The sequence below is a fragment of the Typopeltis vanoorti genome, chromosome 10 (genome assembly GCF_054136105.1).
Source record: "Typopeltis vanoorti isolate ZY-2024b chromosome 10, IOZ_Tvanoo_1.0, whole genome shotgun sequence".
Classification (NCBI taxonomy): Eukaryota; Metazoa; Arthropoda; class Arachnida; order Uropygi; family Thelyphonidae; genus Typopeltis; species Typopeltis vanoorti.
In genome coordinates, this window is record NC_143558.1 from 98806148 (window position 1) to 98818487 (window position 12340).

General features: G+C 36.5%; 1 protein-coding gene across 1 annotated transcript in view; it reads right to left on the bottom strand.

Moving 5' to 3' along the window:
* The window catches only part of Marf (Mitochondrial assembly regulatory factor), a 373692-nt gene extending 361754 nt beyond the window's left edge, over positions 1-11938 (bottom strand). Inside the window, exon 1 of the mRNA XM_090399591.1 lies at positions 11885-11938. The gene's annotated coding sequence lies outside the window, so the exon portion shown is untranslated. The remainder of the gene's footprint in view (positions 1-11884) is intronic.
* Between the last annotated feature and the right edge of the window lie 402 nt (positions 11939-12340).

A 12340-nucleotide genomic window follows, 5' to 3' on the forward strand; every position in this document is an offset into this window, starting at 1 on the left:
ATGAAGCATCTTCACACCTGGGCTACTTGTATATAGAGGCTAATGACTTCATATCAATTGCTTTAGTATCCCATAATGCAAAGCACACACCCTTTTGGACATGTATAATGCAATATATTATGGGAAGGACTGCTACCCACCAACTGATGTGAACTGATTTGTATTATATACAAATAGCCGTGTAGTATCTTCAATCATGAAGATACTTCACATGCAAACTTTGATTGCATACACTTGGATAAATGATGAAACCCAGAATATAATTTCTTGGCATCTTTAATTTATAGTCTAACAAAATAAAAAACTTTCAACAAATATATGGATATTCTAATCAGGACAAGTTACATATTGAACTACAAAGCTGGAAATTATGACAAACTTAGGAGGATATTACATTCATACCTATAGAATGGGAAGGATATCAGCATTGTATGAGAAGCTTTGAAAAGATGCTTAAATGATGCAGATGTGATGTGTAACGAGTTTGAAAAACAATAGGATGGGAGTGAAATAGATGTGCAGTCTTATTAAAGCAAGGGATCTGTAAGAAGATGATAGAAGGAATATAGTGAAGATGAAAGGAGTTATGAAATACCTAGAGTGCAAGCCAGAAAAGCTGTGTGCTATAAAAGATGAGTATGAAAAAGAAATTTACAGCACAGGCTAAAGGCAAGCTAAAAGAATTTTATCATTAGGCTGCAAGTAAAAGAAAGAATGCATGCAGAAGAATAACTTTAGTGAATGCAGACAGAACCTTTGTGTCAGAAGCAGATGCAATTGTTTGAATAATGAGTGCACACTTTGCTACTATCCCTCAACCTGATGTATACATGAGAAGGAAGTTTCAGAGATGTTACATAAGCTGAAAGATAATTAGGCAATAGCAACAAATGAGATATCAGCATGTATGGAAGTGTTCAGCCTAACTGGCTAGGCACTTGACATGTTTGTATAATTTGAGTCTCAGCTCAGGAAAAAAACCACAGGAATGAAAAGAATGCATGATAATCCCATTGCATAAGGATAATGCAAAAATGGATGTGCTAGCGTAACTGACAAAGCTAAGATCTTAGAGTTATGGTCGATTGGAAGTTGAAGTTCAAGGGCCACATAGCAAAAATTGCAAATACAACTCAGAAGATAACTGCAATGTTGAAATGAAGACCAACAGTTAAGGATATTGAATTCATTTTGCCTTTTTTTTTTTTTTATAAGGACTTGATATAACTGCACCTGGACTAATGTGTGCAAATATGGTTTCCTGGGTTCCAAGGGGATAAAGATCAGAAGAAAGGCTGCAAAGATGATATTAGGATTATGGAATGCATACTTTGAAGATATTGAGAGATTGTGGACTGCAGACAAATTTATTAAATGATAATAATTTCAATATTCTTTACTTGAATTGTAAGAGTTTTAGGCTGAGCTCTTGGAATGAATTTAGATTATCCTCCTCCTCAGGCCACCATGAAGTCTAATCTGAATTCATCACACTCTAAGGCAATGTATATCAATCACATACTACTCTCCATGCAAAATACCTACTCAACTCTTCTGCTCATACCTTCCAGGAATAGCCTCTCATCGTCCACATTTCTCCCATCCTATGAAAAATCCTCATCTACATTAACTTCAACCACACGGCTACTTGGTTGGCTAAGTGGTTGACATATCCAAGCAACAGGCTGCAGGTTCAAATTGCACTGTGGACGTGGAGGTTTGTGATTGTCTTTAGGTGGGAGAAGAAATTCATTGCTGGTTTGAAACTACCACCCTGCTTACAGGAGGCCTGAAGTGGCTTGAAAAAGTTCCATGTTTGGTCTCTTGAACAGGGTTTCTGGACTATGTAAAATATACAAATATATATATATATATATATATATATACAAATATATATATATATATATATATATATATATATATATAAAATCAATAAAATAGCAATAAAATCCTTAGCCTGTCCAGCAAATGTACTATATGTTTACAAATTTTTTTTATGTGGGTGGGAACCACATAAATCCTATCTCAATCCTATCCCCCCCCCATTCTCCTATCCACTAGACTCTGCAAATTGCATTCCTGCAATCTGTCTTCATACTCAACATTTCAGAAACCAACTTAGTCAATAATCTCTGTAACCTTTCCAATCTCTCTTGAAAACCAGGTAACCAAATCTATGCACAATAATCCATATGTGGTCTAATCAAAGTCTGATACAATGAAACCATAACATTAGTGTCCTCAACATTATTGCCATAATCCTCTGTGTTGTCCTCTCAACTATAAGTCCTTATCCACATTACACCCAGATCTCTTATTTCCTCCACCAACTGTATACTCTGCATCTCATCTTTGTTTCTGAAAACTTGCATTTTGCAACACTGAACTAGCAACCCCACATACAAAAAAAAAAAAAAAAAAAAAATATATATATATATATATATATATATATATATATAATCAATAAAATAGCAACTCTGCATTATTTGCAAACTGAATATCACAATTCAAACCTTTCCAAATATCATTACCATATAAGTTAAATAGCAATGGTTCCCAAAACAATTCTTTGGGCAAATCACTAAGGATCTTTGTTATCTGGGATATTGCTTCCCATGCATAACTTGCTGACAACTATCAAACAGCCAATCTCTAATCCAGCACACCAACCTACTAACCAACCCCCATCCATTCCAATTTAATTACCAGCTTGTCATGTGGCAATATATTAAAGGCATTTGCAAAATCTAAATATGACACTGTATATGCATTTCATTCATATCTAGTGCATTTTTCACCTTGTTATAATACGTAAATTACTAGAATGCAATCTTCCTTTAGCAAACTCATGCTATCCACCAAACAGAATACTGCTGCTGTTGTCAATCCTCAAACCCTTCTTCACTACATGTTTATACAATTGCCAGGGATGGCCTCTTGTTCTTCTAGTTTTGCCCTTTACTCTTTTTATAATCCCTTCTGCATTAATCTGGTAAAATTCCTTAACTAATTTGAAGATCTCTTTTCCTCCTATCCACCAAGCTCTGCAATCTACATCCACACAACCACTCAAGCATAGCCAACACACCAGAGTCCTGATATCACTTTGATCATTCATCTCTGGATCCTCTCTAGTGTTTCCACATCACAATAAAAACTATTTGAGGCCAATAATCCATGTATGGGCTGTCCAATACTTTACACAGTAGCGTCACTGCCTCTCCTTAACGTGATTAATTAATCCCTTGATGTTACCGCATATATCGAAATCGCGTTAATCAAATCTAATAATCAATGGTAAAAATTTGTCCATGATCGATTACTGTATTAATAATTCATTTTATATGGTACTCTTTTAGGAAAGATAAAAAATGAATGCAAAGTAAATGTTTAATAAATACTTGTACCTACATTATTTACATGCAATTTTTTTTATCAAAAGAAGTTATCAAGAGTCATTTGAACAGTTTTAGTTTTTTCTTATCAGCATAAATTCCACGATAACAAGCAAAATGACTCTCCAGACCTCGGCAAACAAGCAATAAAACAAAGAAAAAAACAATGCAAATATAATACATGATAGTACAAATTATGTGGATATTGAATCCAACATTATTTCTTAGCTGAATATAGAAACTACAAGATTTTCATGCTGAATATATAGAAACTAAAAATTTCGGTCGATTCAAGCATAAGCAACCTTATGGGCAACTCGTAGTAAAGGTGGAATAAGCTCAGATCACTTTCCTGAGTATTTTCCATAATGTAAAGCACATCTCCTAGAGCAGCGCTCTTCAACCTTTTTACACCTGCGGACCTGGGTAAAAGAGGAGAAATATTTTGTGGACCAGCTGACGGCTAAGACAAAAACATAAACCAATGTAAATAGTATTTTATTTATTAAATCCAATATTATGAAATTACAATTTTTAGCTAGTGCAACATCTGCTGCTGCTTAGAGGCTAGAAAATTTGATATACGGGGCTGGAGCATTGTTTCTGAGAGACGAAGAAATTTTTGGAGGACCATCAGGAAATTTTCGAGGACCACAAGTTGAAGAACAAGGATGTAAAGCACATCTCCTTTTTTCAATTACAATTTAGAAATTATTGAACAAAGAATAAAAAAAACAACTAAACCATACTATACTGATATCGGAGGTCGCGGTATCTCTCAGATACAATTTGCTGTCAAATATCACAAACCTTTACATAACGTGTGTTAAACCAAACTGACAGCAAAAAACAGTTTGCGTAACATATGAATGCACAGCTACTCATGACCTCCAAGCTATACACTGAATTGTGTAAGAATATTTATATTAAACATTTTGCATGCATCTATCAGATCAGCTGTGAGCTCCACAGGGTTAAAGGCGTGTTAATCAAAACTTTTGCTGTGTATATCAAGGGGTTGCTGCAATTAGTTTCACAGCGTTAAGTAAAACCGCATTAAGCAAGAGATACCTGTACTTCTTATCAGAGCATCAATACCATGTGCTGTTTATGCAATGCGTGCAGTGTTCCCCACTCAGAACATTAGTTCACTGTCAACCATCACTCCAAGATTCCAAATGTTTTCCTCTTCCTGAAACACACATAAATACAGTATGCTACCACATATCTCTCACCCAAGCTAAAAGTTTACTGAAATCTTCCTGTAGAGAATTAATGCCTGCAATATGCCTACTAATTCTACCTAATTTTGCATAATCACCACACTTGAAGATCCTAGTTAATCCACATATAGTTGGAGGATGTCCAAGAACAGATGAGGCAGGCCACTTTCCTTTTCTAAGACACTGCTCCATCATACACAACTTGTTGGTATCGTTCAGAAGCCAATCTTCAATCCACTTGACCAAACCAACCTGTCATGTGGTAATCTATCAAATGCCTTGCAAAGCGCAAGAATATTACTATATATGAACTGCCATTATCCGATACATTCAGCACCTTATAATAAAATGTAAGCAGATAGCTAAAACAAGTCATGCATACCATAAACCAATGTGAACCATCACAGAGAATCCATGTCCATCCACCTAATCCTGCATTTTATTCTTAAATACATCCTATGCCAATTGCTATCCAAGTTTTCAAGGATAACCTTGGCAATTTTCCATCTTTCGTTATCAGTTAGCATACCTGGTTTTTAATTCATTTATGGTCAGACTATTAACGGATTACTGTAAAGGAGGTGTTTAAGTCAAGTGAATCCAAGGTTCACTTGACTTAAACCATGTTACTTGGAATTTTCTACATAACAAATCTTCTTCCAATATTTAACAATAAATATTAAATTTGATTTATGATATATGTTTTTATTCGAACAAGACCAAATCAACAAAGGACATGTTAAAGCACAGCTGAAAGTCAAGTTTTTTTTTTTTTTTTTTTCAAATTTCAATTAATAACATAAGGAGTGTTTTCTTGTTTTTTTAAGAAGCTATGATAGACTGGGTTGTTTATGCAGTATGCATTGGCACCATACCAGTGCTGGTATGGTGCCAATGCATAGTAAACCCTCCACATGCAATGGTGGGAGGATCAGGATTCTTAATCATGAACTTCCACCATCAGAACCCAAAGAATGAAGAGGACCTCCTGAAACACACAGCATGCTTGTGTGGAATCCTTCACATGACAAAGCATGAGACCGAAAGATGGCAGAGCTGAGAAGTGGGGGGGGGAAAGCAAGAGGTGCGAGTTAAGAAACAAGAATGCATGACTAAGCAAGGGAAAGAGGGTAAGGGGTAAAAATTACAACAATTCTAAAATAAGAGAAATACTTAACGAGTGTGACTAAATATTGTTTCCATGCTGTGAAAATTAACGTTAGTGAAACTGTATGGATGCAAAAAAGGTAAAAGAATTTACTGTTGCAGCTCACACTAATGACTTGAAAGGTGAAAAATAATGTATGAGAGAAGAAATGACAGAGTTATTGGAAGAAGTGCAAAAAAGCAAGAGGATGAAGATTGTAAGTCTACTACCAAGCTATGATAGAGGCAAGTTAAGGAGGATGGTAATGATTGCAACTGAATAAATACTCAGGTGTGCAGGAGAAATAGTATGGAGTTTTTAAACCGGTAGACCAAATCTGATGGATGGAAGGCCTTACACAATGCTGTGGAATGCACTTAAATTGATTCAGAGTTAAATGTCTATAGAAAACTTTGTTCACTGACAATGTTGAAATGCAAAATCAGAAAAACTGAAGTTATTAGGGTGAAAGTAGGTGAGTGTGTGTTTTACCCATACTCACCTGCAAGTGAATGCAAGAATGACCAAAAAATGCAGCATTTAGTCTGTTAAGCAACAAAATCATATGTAGTAGCCATTGCCAGGTGTCAAGGTTGGGAGGGGGGGGAAATATAAGCGATTGCTATAGTTTATGTATACCAACACCAGGGCCGGTTTTATCATTAGGCAATCACTTAGGGGCACTAAGACTTCAGGACGCTAGATTTTGCTACATAGTTCAGGGAAAAATTATAACCTTCAAAAAAAATTAGTAAAACCTTGATTAATAATAAAAAAACTGAAATAAGTCAAGCCATCCTGGTGCTCGCTGATGATCCTACATTATTTTTGCCTTTCTATTTCTTCCACTCCCCTGCTCTGATTAATTTTTGTATTTATTGTAATAATTTTCTTGCTATACAGATATTAGGAGTAATCATATATGTATACAAATGTATTGGCTTTGATTAATCAATTTTTTAATGTTCATAATGATATTATTTTTATAAATATCCACATATGTAGGTGTACATGTGCTTGTGTGAGTATGACAAAATATATATAGAGAGACAATGTACAGGGGCACCTAAATGTTCTTTACCTAGGGGCATCAGATACTCTCGGACCGGTCCTGACCAACACTAGAAATATCACAATAAGAGGGAGAGTTTCTGGCACTGGATAGTGCAAACTTGCCAAAAGTTATAGACATTAATGAGACCAGGCAGAAAACAGATAACAGAGTTATTACAGTGACAACGTGAGAGGTGTAATAATTTTAAAGAGCAGAGAAGTTATGGGGGGGGCGGATGCTGATGATAGCAGATGAACTGTGGCCAAAAAGAGTAGGTCAGGAAGACAGGCATGTGGATGGCAGCTTTTCATCTAGTGTGAGACAGAGGTCAACAGGAGACAAAATATACAGTTGATCGCAGATATAGACTGGGAGGGATGCGTGCAATGTTCTTTCACGTGAAATCAAAACGAGTGCAGATGTTGGAAGTTTTTTTTTCACTCGGATAGACTATAATAAATTTAGTTTAATCCTTTATCCAAGTGTCAGCAAACAAAGTTTGCACCTGAAGTATGTTCAGAACTGAGGCAACTTGTGGTAAAGGTGGACCAAGCTCTCATCACTATTTGTCTTAGTATCTCCCATAATGCAAAGCACATCACCTTGCATACATTTATAATGCTATGCATTAAGGGAAGTGCCACTACCCTAGACCAGTTTCTACCTTTATTGAGATCTCATCAGTGGGAGCCAAACCCAGAGGCTTGGTATTACCAAGCCGCTGGGTTTGGTAATACCAAGCTTTGGTATTACCAAAGCTTGGTATTACCTTTGAGCTTGGTCCACCTTTACCACGAGTTGCCTCAGTCCTGAAGATACTTCAGGCATAAACTTTGTTTGCTTACACTTGGATCAAGGATTAAACTAAATTTATTAATGAGTGCAGATCATGTAATTATTATAGATTTTACTAGAGATATACATTCAAAAAGGGAAAAGTAATGTGGCAGGAAGGAAATGGAATTTATACACCTAAGAGATAATAACTTGAAACAGCATGTGATAGCAAACTCAGGGTACGAAAGTATTTGATCTGGTCAGAGGTTCAAAAATCAGTCAAGGCAGAGACATTATTATTATTATTACCCCAAGACCTCATGGAGTCAAAGACTCATCTGGGAGGTCCTTTTATCACACACACATCTCATCATACCATGTCTTAAACACACTCAAACTCCTTGCAGACACACACACTCTCAAGCAAGGCATTCCAATCATTCACAACTCTGTAAGAAAAAAAACCTACCTCTCACTCCCCTATTCACACCCTCTTTATATAGTTTCCAGGGATGACCTCTGGTTCTCCCCTGATCTCCCACTATTCTCTGTAGAATTTCTCCACCATTGATCTTATAACAACCCCTTACCAACTTGTAGGTCTCTATCATATCTCCTCTCTTCCTCCTCTCCACCAGACTCTGATGCTTCTGATTGGGGAAAATGATCGTGCAGTCCTGCCTTGGGAGGTTGAGAAAAATGTGGAATTCTCAGTTAAAAAGGGGCATGCATCGTGTTGTTTCAAGAAGCTGACAATGTACAGTAGATAATAACTAAATTATTTTAATTTTCACTTCCTATATTTCACCAAAGTTAAACTGGCATCTTCATGGATAAACACACTGGAATCAAACATGTGCAAGCACACTTCAGTAACAAAAATGGAACAGAAGAGATACAGGATGACCTAAAATCCTATAATTATGCCACCAATTGGCTTTGATATGGTGCTTTTTTCTGTTTGGCCTAATCTCTGCTGATCATTAACACAATACCTATCATATATCCCCTTTAGCCCGTTCAATGTTGGGGTGCTCCAACCGCCTCTGGCAACCCATTCCACTCTCCAAGAAAATAACCTAGTCAACACAGCCTTACTAACCACATTCTTAGACAACTTCCAGGTGTGACCCTTTGTTTTCCCTCTACTTCCCCATATATTGAAAAATTTCTTCTCTGTCAATTTTATACTATCCCTTTATTAACTTACAAGTTTCTATCATATCCCTTTCCTCCACCTGTCAGCTAAACTCTGCAACCCACACTCTCAATCTATCCTCATAAGGAACATTCCACAAAACTGTCACCAGCTTGGTCACTCGTCTTTGAATTCTTTCCACAACCTCCCATTCACCAAGAAACACAGGTGACCAAATACATGCACAGTAGTCAAAATGCAATGTGATTCAGTCACCATCAATGTGACTGAATCACAGCCTTATAAAGAGTGTGCTCAATACGCTCTTCAGCATCCAAGTAATCTGTGCTATTCTACTAACTTTTGCAATATGTCCTCTGAATTTCAAATCTCTATCCACCAGATCCCTAGCCTCATCAATTTCCAGTAAACTAGTACTATCAATATGAAACGAAGCATGTAATCTTTTCATCCTGAAGTGCATTACCTTACATTTTACAACACTGACTGGACTGCCATTGCCCACACTGCCAATTTATTTAAATAATCTTGTAAAATATATATATATCACCTTTATCAACAATTGCTTAAGTCCAACAAAGTTAGACTTAAATATTAATAAAATTAAATCTCCTAAAATGAACAGCAAATGGCAAAAAGAATTGAAAACTGACCCATATACAACAGAAATGATGAATTTTATATACCTGGGGGCTAATGTTGATAATGATATACAACCTATTCCTTTGAAGGGTCACAAATCTTAGCTTCAAACTAATGTCCAATTTCTCTCACCTCAGTTCTTCATAAAGTAATGGAAAGAACCATAAACAGCTAACTCCTATGCTACCTTGAAGACTCTTAGGTAATAAATGATTGACAGTATGGATTCTGTCACTATTGATCAACAGGGGATCTACTAACCTATTTTTGGCAAATCTCAAGTGATTACATTTCATATCTTCAAAATTTTTGACCAAGTCTGAGACAAAAGTGTATTGAAAAATACTCCCATCATCATTTGGTCTCTCCCCTGACTTCTGCAATTGGGTAGCAAGCTTTCTGGCTAGACACTCACTTAAGAGTGATATTGGATGGGTGCTTATCTTCTGTCTATACAACTAATACTGGGGTGTCACTAGGCTTTGTTCTTTTGCCCACTATATTCCATCTGTACATCTACCCCAGCTAACTGCTAATCCAGTACACACAATCTAATGGCAGCAAATTGCATCCCTTTTCTTTCTCACAAATGCTGAATGGTATAAATGGACTGAACAAAACAAAGGTTCTTATTAAGTTTGAATCATTCCTCTTTAAATACCAAACATAGCATATCAGACAATTTCTTACCTTTCAATGATAAGAGCACAATTCATATCAATTGGAGCTCATTATTTGTTTTTGAATGAATCCATTTCCAAAATCGGACTCTTTCCCTTCCAATGGGCGGTTCGTTAACATGGCAGTTTACGGGAGACCGGAGCAGACGCATTTTTATGTGAGAGGTACCCCGTGTTCTTTCGCAATCGGATGAGACGTCACCAGAGGAGGGATGAAACCAGAAGTTACGCCAAGTTGATTTCGCCGTGACATGCAGTAGTACAGGAACTTGCAGCAGACCATTGGTTTGGTTAGGTTACATTCCAGTGAGATGCTTTTCTCCTCCTCCTCCTCCTAACCTAACCTAACTGAATCAAATGTAATTTATCTACTGAACTGTAATCGATGGTTAGGTTAGGTTAAGTACCTAACCTGAACTAACCTAACCTAATCAAATGTAATTTATCTACTCAACTGTAATCGATGGTTAGGTTAGTTTAGGTTAGGCTAATCTAACCTAACCGAATCAAATGCAATTTTTCTATGCAATCGATGGTTAGGTTAGGTTAGTTTAGGTTAGGTTAGATTAGGTTAGGTAATTAACCTAAACTAACCTAACCGAATCAAATGCAATTTTTCTACTCAACTATAATCGATGGTTAGGTAAGGTTAGTTTAGGTTAGGAGGAGGAAAGCATCTCGCTGGAACATAACCTAACCAAACCAACGGTCTGCCGCAAGTTCCTGTACTACTGCACGTCACGGCGACATCAACTTGGCGTAACTTCTGGTTTCATCCCCCCCTCTGGTGACATCACATCCGATTGTGAACGAACACGGGGTACCTCTCACATAAAAATGCGTCCACTCTGGTCTCCCGTAGACTGCCATGTTAATGAACCGCCCGTTGGAAGGGAAAGAGTCCGATTTTGGAAATGGATTCATTCAAAAACAAATAACGAGCTCCAATTTATATGAATTGCGCTGTTATCATTGAAAGGTAAGAAATTGTCTGATATGCTACGTTTAGTATTTAAAGAGGAATGATTCAAACTTAATAAGAACCCAGGAAGGTAAGGAAAACGAAAAAAACTCAACCTGCTTTAGAGAGAATGACAGAAAATGAAATATGAATGACTTGTTGGGAGAGCGGCAAAATTAGTCGCACAAGACAGAGGTAACTGAACTAGGGATTATATGCCATGGGTTTAAGGATGAACTGGCTGTAGAAAGGTGGTGGAAGATCACATCAATCTCTCAGAATCCGATATATTTTGGTACTCGGGGACAACTTTAAGTAAGATTACAGAGTTGCAAAATCCTTAAAGTGACCATTCATTCCTCAAAAACAAGATCCATGTGCCTGACTGTTTTTGTCCCCGATTTTATTATTCTATTTCACCTTCCATATTGTATTTGACATTACGAGTTATTATAACCGCTAAATATTTGATTGTGTGAGGCATTCAGTGAGAAGTAGCAAATCCTGGTATACTGAAGTAGATTCTTCAGAAAACTGTTCCACTCTGTTAACTAAGGCTTCTAGTTATTGTGGCGTAAAAATCCGTCTTTTATACAGACATATACAAAACAAACAAAAAAAAAAAAACCAGTTCATAAAAAGTATTATCATCCCGAATTTCCTATAAAAAAATGATCAGCAGTTAAGTATAAATGCAATACCAAAAATGACCACGTTACAAACTGCAGCAATTAGGGAAAAATATATTAAATCGAAAATTACAATGAACTAAATGACTTCGTATTGTTTAAGGATCAAATGAAAAATCATAACACTAGCAACATTACGCTTTCTTTACAATTATACCTAAGTCCTTCTTTCAGTTTCATAAGAAGATACGAATGTGCAGACGAAAATTACAGACGAAAGTAACAAAACGCCCTCTGCATTCTAATGGAAATAAAAAAAAAAAAACTAGAATTACCATTCCCCCCCCCACACACACACACAAACATATTTTTGAATATTGAACAATTACGCATTTTATTATTTATTATTTGATACCTCCAGAGAGTCCAAAGACTCATCGAGGGAGTATGTGCCAACAGTATCGAACAATTAACAACCTTCCAACTATAATTATACTTATATAGCCTGTGTAGCTCAGTGGAGGTAGCGTTTGTCCACCACGGCGTTTGGCCGCACGAAGGAAGACTTGATTTCGAGTTTTTCGAAATAGAAGTCTTCCGGGAACTACTATATATATATAGGGGAATAAAAAGGCGTTAGCTGATTTTTTATTTACTTCTATAATTATATAAT